Source organism: Myotis daubentonii, chromosome 3 (genome assembly GCF_963259705.1).
Source record: "Myotis daubentonii chromosome 3, mMyoDau2.1, whole genome shotgun sequence".
In the NCBI taxonomy this organism is placed as follows: Eukaryota; Metazoa; Chordata; class Mammalia; order Chiroptera; family Vespertilionidae; genus Myotis; species Myotis daubentonii.
The window spans coordinates 168,991,245-169,000,869 of NC_081842.1; positions in this window are offsets into that span (position 1 = coordinate 168,991,245).

Here is a 9,625-nt window from a genome sequence, read left to right on the forward strand (position 1 = left end):
TTAGCAATAAGGAATAAGGTCCTTGGAATAGAATTAGACCTCAGTAAGCAAGAACTATTTTCTCCCACCCCAAATGATAAGCCTATTAAAGCCAGAGACTGACATTTTAATAACCAATATCCAGGAACAGGAATATAATTTGGAACATCTTGGCTAGAATGACTTCTTAAGGAGTCTGTCTTGAAGAGTTTGGTCAAGGAAAAACACTACTGGATTACATTGCTAAACCAATCAGAGGAGTAGAGAAAAATGTAATCTCATAAGAAGGGAACAAGACATGAGACACGTGGTCTTAGAAATTTTACCTAACTCATGTGTAAGAGAGATCATTGCAGAAATTAATTCCATTTTATAAATATACATTAATAAACTGACCTTATGTTCCAATTTGCACCTACAGTTGCAGCATAACAACGAATAGCATCCACCTTTACCCTCCAAAGTGTTTCAACTTGGATATAAATTATATGGAGAGTCCCCCCCCCCCCACATCTATTGAACACCTACTGGATGCTACATGTGATAAACAGTAACAAAAAAATTTTAAAAATTTTAAAAACCTGTGCCTTGCCTCCAAAAAAAATGAGCAACCTCATTATAGAAGCAAGAATAATACATTTGAGACAACCTGAAAGCAATAAATTGTTTCCTAGTTTAAGGTTAATGTCTAGTAAAGCAAATACACTGCAGGGGACAAAATAGCAAGGGGAGAGGGTAGAATGTGCTAGGATGTGTGGAAAGCAAATGGGCAAGCTGGTACTTAGAACACAAACTGAATCACTGCGTCCTTGAAAGGAAAACGTGTGCATATAGACATAACCGACTGACCCCAGGCCGGTGACCTTCGGGCAGCCTCTCCTGCCGCAAGGAAACTTAACTACATCCCTCTATGGAGCCTCCATTTTTTAAGACCAATTTCTTGCTACTAGATGATGAGATACTGCTTCCACATCACATGTACCCCAAGTATAAACTGGGACTTGCCACCATCTCTTACAAAGCACAAATATACATGATTTATATTTTTATTTATTCCCCCAAAACCTTTTAACTTCCATAAGAGAGCACGTTTTCGACATTCAAAAACCAAACGGTAGGACTGTTTTGTTCCCAGAACCCTTCCCATGTCTATGGGAACTTCTGGCTCCCAGTGTCTGCAATTTTTCAACATTTCAACAGTCACAGTCACCAGCATCATAAGTTCAATTTGCTCCCAGTGCTGTCAGAGGTCAAATTATGCCAGGTTTCAAAAGAGTAATTCTGTTGGGGTCCAGCCCCAGCAGGTCCAGGGGTTCCCAAAGGTGTGGCGAAGAAGGAAGGACACGGAGGCAGCGTTCAGTTGATCAGAATAGCAAGGTTCTCTCTTTATTGTCCTGTTACATCTGTATTTCTACCATTTGATCCTATAAGCATGCCTCTATAATCACATCATGGTATGTTTTGGGTAATGTTCTACAGTTCCTTGTTTCTTATCGGACCTTGGCCAAAAATCCTGTCTCTATCTAGTTCTGTTGATTTTAATCTTGTCTAGGTTAATCTCTGTGTTTCCATTACAAGGGCGATTCCAAGGTCACTGCTCTACTGATAGGCTACAAGGAAGTGACTGAAGGAGATTATCCTACCCAGTAAAGGTTATGTCCTCCCAGCCTCGCTGCTTGCCTTCCCTGGGACTGCCCTGTGTCGGTGGATCTCCAGGGGTATAGGCTTTTGTGCTTTCCCTGGTGGGCAGACCCCTGGGGATGTGGGCCCAACAAGTCCCAAATTTATTGCCAACAGTCTTAGTCCAAGTTCTTCATAAGTAGTACATGGTATTTCTGTAACACTAGGGGGATTTACTGATTTATTCTCTTCCTTAGTCCTATTAATCCCTAACCTGGGGAAACAACCTTTCTCGGCGAGGTGGTCCTGTTTAAAACACATAGTGCTAAGAGGGGGAGCAAACATATGCCATATATGCCAGGTCCCTTGAAACATAATCTATGCAGATGTTTCTTCCCTGCAGCGACTGTGTCAAGCAGCAAGGGTGGACTGGCTTCCAGCATAATTCAGCTGAACAAGTCTTACCTCTGAGAGAAGCCACAGAAGAGCAGTTATGTGCTCATAAAAGCAGACCTTGCCCTAGTGGTTTGGCTCTGTGGATAAAGCGTCGCCCTGCGGACTGAAGGGTCCTGGGTTCGATTCCAGTCAAGGGCACATGCCCATGTTGTGGGCTCCATCCCCAAAAAGGGGCGTGCAGGAGGCAGCTGATCAATGATTCTCCCTCATCATTTATGTTTCTCTCTCTCTCCCTCCCTCTCTGAAATCAATAAAAAATATATATATTTTAAAAAGCAGACCTTATTTAACATTCTGTGAAATGTGGTAGCCTAGGAAGAAGACACATGTGCGCATGACACAGAACTCTGCGATCTGATTTCACAGGGAAAGATGAATGATCCTGTGCAATCATGCCCTCTGTGAGCAGCAGGCCTAATGAAGAAAAGAGCCCTTTCATGTGGGTGCTTCATAATGCTTTTCATTAACTTCACACAGCAACTCTAAAGCCCTCCTCCATCAGAGGTAATTATCTCCAATTTGCAGAGTGGTGCACACAAGCTTTTCACAGATCTCATAGTCCCCTTCAGACCTCCCGCCCCTGGGTGTGCACGCTGGCCAGCACTTCATGTCTAGTACCTGAAACAAGTTCCTGATTCAGCCGGCCAGGGAGGAAAGAGAATATTACAATTAATTGCTTCCCGAAGAGCTGTCCGTGGTGTTGGCATTCTACTCCACAGTGATCCGAGAGCCTAAGTACAACTTGCAATAATAAGACAGAGGTTTTTTTTTTAAGTTTTCATTTGTTTATTTATTCATCAATGCATATTTACTAGGTCTCACCACGTTATTGAACTACCTAAGCTACTGTAAAAGCTATGGGGGCGGGGGAGGGGAGCAACATGAACCCTGACCTCAGGATATTTTTTTTCATTCTTTTTAATTCTTTATTGTTTAAAGTATTACATATAGTATTACATATGTCTTCTTTTTCCCTCATTGACCTCTCACCAGTCACCCTTACTTCCCCCCACATGCTCTCACCCCCCCCCCCCCCCAGTGTCTGCGTCCATTGGATATGCTTAAAAAGACAGTGCTAATTCTCAGTTCACTAAAATAAGATCCTAATTTATGGGGAGACTCATATGAATAGGTGAATTCTACCGTTATATAAGATTGAATAACTAACTAATAAAATGAACAAAATAGTGGCTTGTGCAACCTTAATTCAGTCCCTCAATAGTGCTATTGTGTAACAAACCATTTGGGTTTCTTATGTAATAATTTCTGATTGTAAAACAAAACATAATACACAACACTTGGTTCAAAACAATACACATTACCCTAATGTAAAGCATTTTTAAGGAGCAAGTGATAAAATCTGAAAAGACTTCTAGGATCTCATCTAGTTCTAATATGCAATTTAGATTTTGGTCATTAGTGTATGTACCCTGCTAAAAGGTATGACATTTATTGCTGTGACCGGTTTGGCTCAGTGGATAGAGCGTCGGCCTGCGGACCGAAGGGTCCCAGGTTTGATTCCGGTCAAGGGCATGTACCTGGGTTGCGGGCACATATCCAGTGGGGGGTGTGCGGGAGGCAGCTGATCGATGTTTCTCTCTCATCGATGTTTCTAACTATCTCTCTCCCTTCCTCTCTGTAAAAAATTAATAAAATATATTTTTTTAAAAAAAATAAAAAATAAAAGGTATGACATTTATATAGTATCTTGCATTTACAAATCATCATCTTGGACATTTTGGAGAGAATTTGTGCAACTTTGCTATAATTATTTTGTATAAATCAACTTATTTGACTGTGAATATTATCATTTTATAGGTTCTTTGATTTCCCTCTTTTTATATAGTAAATATTATCTCCCCAAATCAATTATCTGGCAGAATGATTAAAACAAGGGTGAAGGAAAAAGAAAAAAAGTTCCTAAAGTAATTTCTCCTGGCAACTGAGGAGGACATGTTTATCTAGACACAAACTTCTGACAATATAATCTTGTTGAATATGATTGCTGAGAAATATATCTCAGCGAAATTTCAGTGAAATATATCTCATTAGTGAGTTGTTTTCTCTGAAATTGGTGACATTTTTACTAAGGAGTGTCCCCAATCCCCTATGAGCTAATTGTAGTTTTCTGTTTCTGACACTATATTAATGAAACTCTGGGCACTAAAGTAAAAGTACTTGGCGCAGACGGTGGGACTCAGTGGTTGAGCGTCAACCAATGAACACAGTTCGATTCCTGGTCTGAGCACATACCTGGGTTTCGGCCTCAATCCCTAATGGGGGTCATGCAGGAAGCAGCCAATCAATGTTTCTACTTCTCCCTCTTCCTTCCTCTCCGAAATCAATGAAAATATTTTTTTAAAAAAGAAGTACTTGAAGATTTACAAGGAGTATTGATGCCCTTTTGAAAATAAATAATCAGGAAAATACATTATCACAATTTCCAGCAACTTCAAAAACATTGCCAGTTTGAAAAAGTGAAAAATCAGAAGATAAGTGAATTTTTGCTGGGGTCCAACCCCAGCAGGTCCAGGGGTTCCCAAAGGTGTAGACGGAGTCGGCGAAGAAGGAATGACACGGAGACAGCATTCAGTTGATCAGCAGCCTAGCCAGGATCTCTAGCCAGGATCTCCAGCCAAGTTCTGTTCAGGATCTCCAGCAAAGTTCTGGTTAGGATCTCCAGCCAGGTTCTGTGTCCATGTTCTCTTGCTAGGTTCTGTCTCTAGGTTCTGTGGCCAGTTTCTGTCCAGGATCTTTTGCCATGTTCTCTCCAGCGAAGTTCTTCTGTCTCTAGGTTCTGTGTAGGTTCTGTGTCTAGGTTCTGTGTCTAGGTTCTGTGTCCTGTTGTCTTGTTACATATGTATTTATACCAGTTGATTCCAATCCTATCAATCTCTATTCCAAAGGTTAGGGCGTTTCTTATCTCCATTCCAGGGAGTTAAGATTATGTAGCTTAAGCATGATTGTTCGTAGTTAAAGTGATTAACTACCCTCCTGGCACTTAGTTAAGGGGTTTTATTCCCTCTCTAACTTCAGGGGAAAATCCCTACCTGGGGAAACAACCTTTCTCAGAGAGGTGACCTTGGTTAAAACACATAGTGCCAAGAAGGTGAACAAAACATATTAAGTACAGTATGCCATATATGCCAGGTCCCGTGAAACAGCAAGGATGGACCGGCTCCCGGCAAATTTTGAAGAGCTTTTTGCAATAGCAAAAATGTAGTCAAATTTAGTTATGATTTGGGGCATGAAGAGACAGAAATATATACTTTTCTCCTATAGATTTTCCCTAAAACTGGAAGAAGAAGAAGAAGAAGAAGAAGAAGAAGAAGAAGAAGAAGAAGAAGAAGAAGAAGAAGAAGAAGAAGAAGAAGAAGAAGAAGAAGGAGAAGAAGAAGAAAACACCAGTGTCACTGTTTACACAGCCTATGTGGAGACTCAGAAAGAAGACTAGAGATCAATATAGAGGCAAGAAATGGACTCTGGTCTTGGATCCACGGCAACTGGCAATGTGATCACTTTCAAGTCCCTTCTCAAAACCGTGTGCTCTTTCAATAAGGAGTTCTGTCAAATTTTTAAAGCAACAATATAATTCTAGTACTAACTGTCACAGTGTAGGGGGTGTTTAGTATATGGCAGACATTGTGCTAAGCACTTGTAAGTATTCTATGAGTTCAAACAATCTCAGGAAGTAGGTGCCATTATTATCCGTATTTTAGAGAAAAAAGATTAAGTAATTAACAGAGAAGAGATTAAGTCATTTGCCTAGTTACATGTGAAGTAAAACCAGGATTCAAATTCAGGCCATACGACTCCAAAGTCCATACTCATAACCCTATTTTTGTCCAAAAAAAAGAATGATGTATTCTAGAGATAATATGTGACAAATAATATGAAGAATACTTCACAATGTTACAAGTTAAAATAATTATAGTTCATAAATAGTCATGTGCCACCTAGCATTATAAAATAAACATGATGCCGTGTATCTACTTAAAATAGTACACACTGACTTTGGTGTGAGATTAATTTCACTCAGAATTTCAACAATGTAGTAAGCACAAGGGTAGAATGGAATTTTTAATAATCTATATATATGCTAGTAAAAGGCTAAGTGACCAACTGTACATCCGACCAGCGAGCTGGTACATATGATGCGCACTGGCAATCCTCCCTATATATAAAAGGGTAATAGGCAAATCAACCGAACGGCAGAACAACCGGTTGCTATGATGCGCACTGTCCACCAGGGGGCAGATGCTCAATGCAGGAGCTGCCCCCTGGTGGTCAGTGCATTCCCACAGGGGGAGCGCTGCTCAGCCACAAGCCAGACTGACAGCTAGTGAGCACAGCAGCCGCCTCCACAGCAGCAGCAGCAGCACTAAGGATGTCTGACTGTGGCTTAGGCCCGCTCCCACAGGGGAGCGGGCCTAAGCTGCTAGTCGGACATCCCCTGAGGGCTCCTGGACTGCAAAAGGGCACAGGCCAGGCTGAGAGACCCTTCTCCCCCTCCCCAGTGCACGAATGTTGTGCACCTGGCCTCTAGTTTAAAAATAAACGTTTATTTATGAGTCATTGTTTTGTTTTGTTTTTCAATATATTTTATTGATTTTGTACAGGGGAGGGGAGAGGGATAGAGAGTTAGAAACATCGATGAGAGAGAAACATCAATCAGCTGCCTCCTGCACACCCTCTACTGGGGATGTGCCCACAACCGAGGTACATGCCCTTGACCAGAATCGAACCTGGGACCCTTCAGTCCACAGGCTGACACTCTATCCACTGAGCCAAACCAGTTAGGGCCAGTCATTGTTTTTATCAATGTTGTTTTTATATAATATTTTTGTTGTTTTTATATCATGTCTTTGTTGTTGTTATATCATGTTGTTATTTATTAATCAATTTATCAATCATTGTTTTTAATCAATGTTTTTATGTTTTTTTATTTTTATATCATGTCTTTGTTGTTTTTATATCATGTTATTATTTATTTATTAATCAATTTATATATTTTCATATACATTTTATTAATTTTCTTTCATCTGACACTTCCATTATATAGAAAGAGTGAATAGCAATATTAAAATATTTTGTATTTCAATTTTATAATACTATCCTATCTAATAAAGAGGTGATGTGCAAATTGACCATCACACCATCACAAAGATGGCAGAGGCAGTGTTTCCATAACACAAGACTGCGCCCACAGCAGAGGCCGAGTTCCTGTAACAAGCCTTAACAAGCAATCCACAGGCACCTGAGGCTGCGTGGTGCTGAGCCAGGGCAGGGGACCTGAGACTGTGCCCCCGCCTGGGGGGCTTGACATGGGACCTCAAGGTGCACCCCCCGCCCAGGTGCTGGGCCGGGGAACCTCAGGCTGTGCCCAGCGCCAGGCTGGGAGACCTGAGGTTGTTCCCCCCAGGCCAGGGGACCTGAGGCTGCGCTCCCCACCCAGAGGATCTTGACAGGTTAACTGAAGCTGTGCCCCACCCCCCTCCCCCCCGCCCCCGCCCGGTGGGGCTTGGCGGGATTTTAGACCGCAACCCCTGCTCAGCAGGGCTTGATAGGGGATCTCAGGCTGTGTCCCCTGCCGGGCAGGGCTTGACGCGGGACCTCAGTCTGTGATCCCTCCCCTGGCGCTGGGCTAGGGGACCTCAGGCCATGCCCCCCGCCTGGCAAGACTTGATGGGGGACATCAGGCCACGCCACCTGCCCTGGCACCTGGCCGAGGGAACTTAGGCTGTGCCCCCCGCATGGTGGGGCTTGATGGGGGGCCCTGGGGCTGCGCCCCCCCACCCTGCAGGGCTTGACGGGGGCCCTGAGGCTGCGCCCCCCCCTCCCCGCCCGGTGGGGCTTGACAAGGGTGGGGCCGGACGGGTCTGGATCTTGCCCAATGGGGGTTGGGCCAGCTAGGTCTGGGTCTCGTGCAATTTTGAGGTGCTGCAGGTGGGCAGGGACTTGACTCTGGGTCCCCAGACTCTGATAGGAGGAAGATTTTCATATACATTTTACTAATTTTCTTTCATCTCTGACACTTCTATTATATAGAAAGGGCAAATAGCAATATTAAAATATTTCCTCTAATTAATCCCCTTTTAATGTGTATGAATTTCATGCACTGGGCCACTAGTATTATATATACTATTTTGACAAGTAATTTTTTTAAAATATATTTTATTGATTTTTTTACAGAGAGGAAGGGAGAAGGATAGAGAGTTAGAAACATCGATGAGAGAAACATCGATCAGCTGCCTCCTGCACACCGCCTACTGGGGATGTGCCTGCAACCAAGGTACATGCCCTTGACTGGAATCAAACCTGGGACCTTTCAGTCCACAGGCCAAAGCTCTATCCACTGAGCCAAACCAGTTAGGGCTTGACATGTAATTTTTTGCAGTAACGTAATTACTGCACTAATCTTACTTCTAATTAATTTCCTTTCAATGTGCACAAATCTGTGCACCAGGCCACTAGTGTGTTATATAAAGCAACTCAGTAACAGTAGTATCCTGGAAGCCTGACCTCATTTAACATGACCAGAGTATTGCTGTCCAGTTATATTCCCCTCTACAAAGGCAGATGTTCTATAAATGGGGCAGGGGAGGGTGGTACAGTGTTTAAACACTGAATCATCATCCTGGTGTAAACTATGCTAATGGAGAGAGACATTGCCTGAACATAACCAAAAGCTACAGATAAACTTCATAAATCCTAATAAACATAATGGTGCCTTCTCAAGCAGTAAGGAACAGTGCCTATAACATGGATGGGATGGTTAATTTTATGTGTCAGCTTGGCTAGGTTATGGCACCCTAGCTATTTGGTCAAATGCCAGTCTAGGTGTTGCTGTAAGGCATTTTTTAGATGTGATTAACATTTAAATCAGTAAACTTTGAGTAAAGGAGATCAATCTCTAGATTGTGGGTTGGCCTCATCTAATCAATTGAAGGCTTTAAGGACAAAGTCTACGGTTTCCCAAAGGAAAAACAATTCTGCCTTCAGATTGCAAAACTCCTATGTGAATTTTCAGCCTCGCCGCCCCCCGCCAATAAATTTCAGACTTACCAACCCCTACAGTCATGAGCCAATTTCTTAAAATCAATCTCTCTCGATATATACATGCATATATATATGTATATGTACACACACACACACACACACACACACACACACATATCCTATTGGTTTTGTTTCTCTGGAGAACCCTAACAGAATGGTAGCTACTTACTTATGAGACTGAATATACAAATAGACAATGGATAGACCATTTATATAGAACTTTGACCCACAGTCTACAGCAACCTCCCCAGAAAACCAACTCCCACATCTGATAGGGTACTTATAATCTGACAAGATAGAGCACCTGAATTAATCTGAAAAATAATCATATTATTTTAAATCTTAGAACACATATACGTATGTGAATAGGAGGTTAAGTTTTTAAGTTTCTTTCACAAGGCCTGTGCGAAGAGATTAGGGAGGTAACTCAGCTGTGAATCCAGCAAGCAGAACCGATAAGCATGGTTAGACCGACCCACCAGGAGTCAAAATATCATCTCATCATCTCATT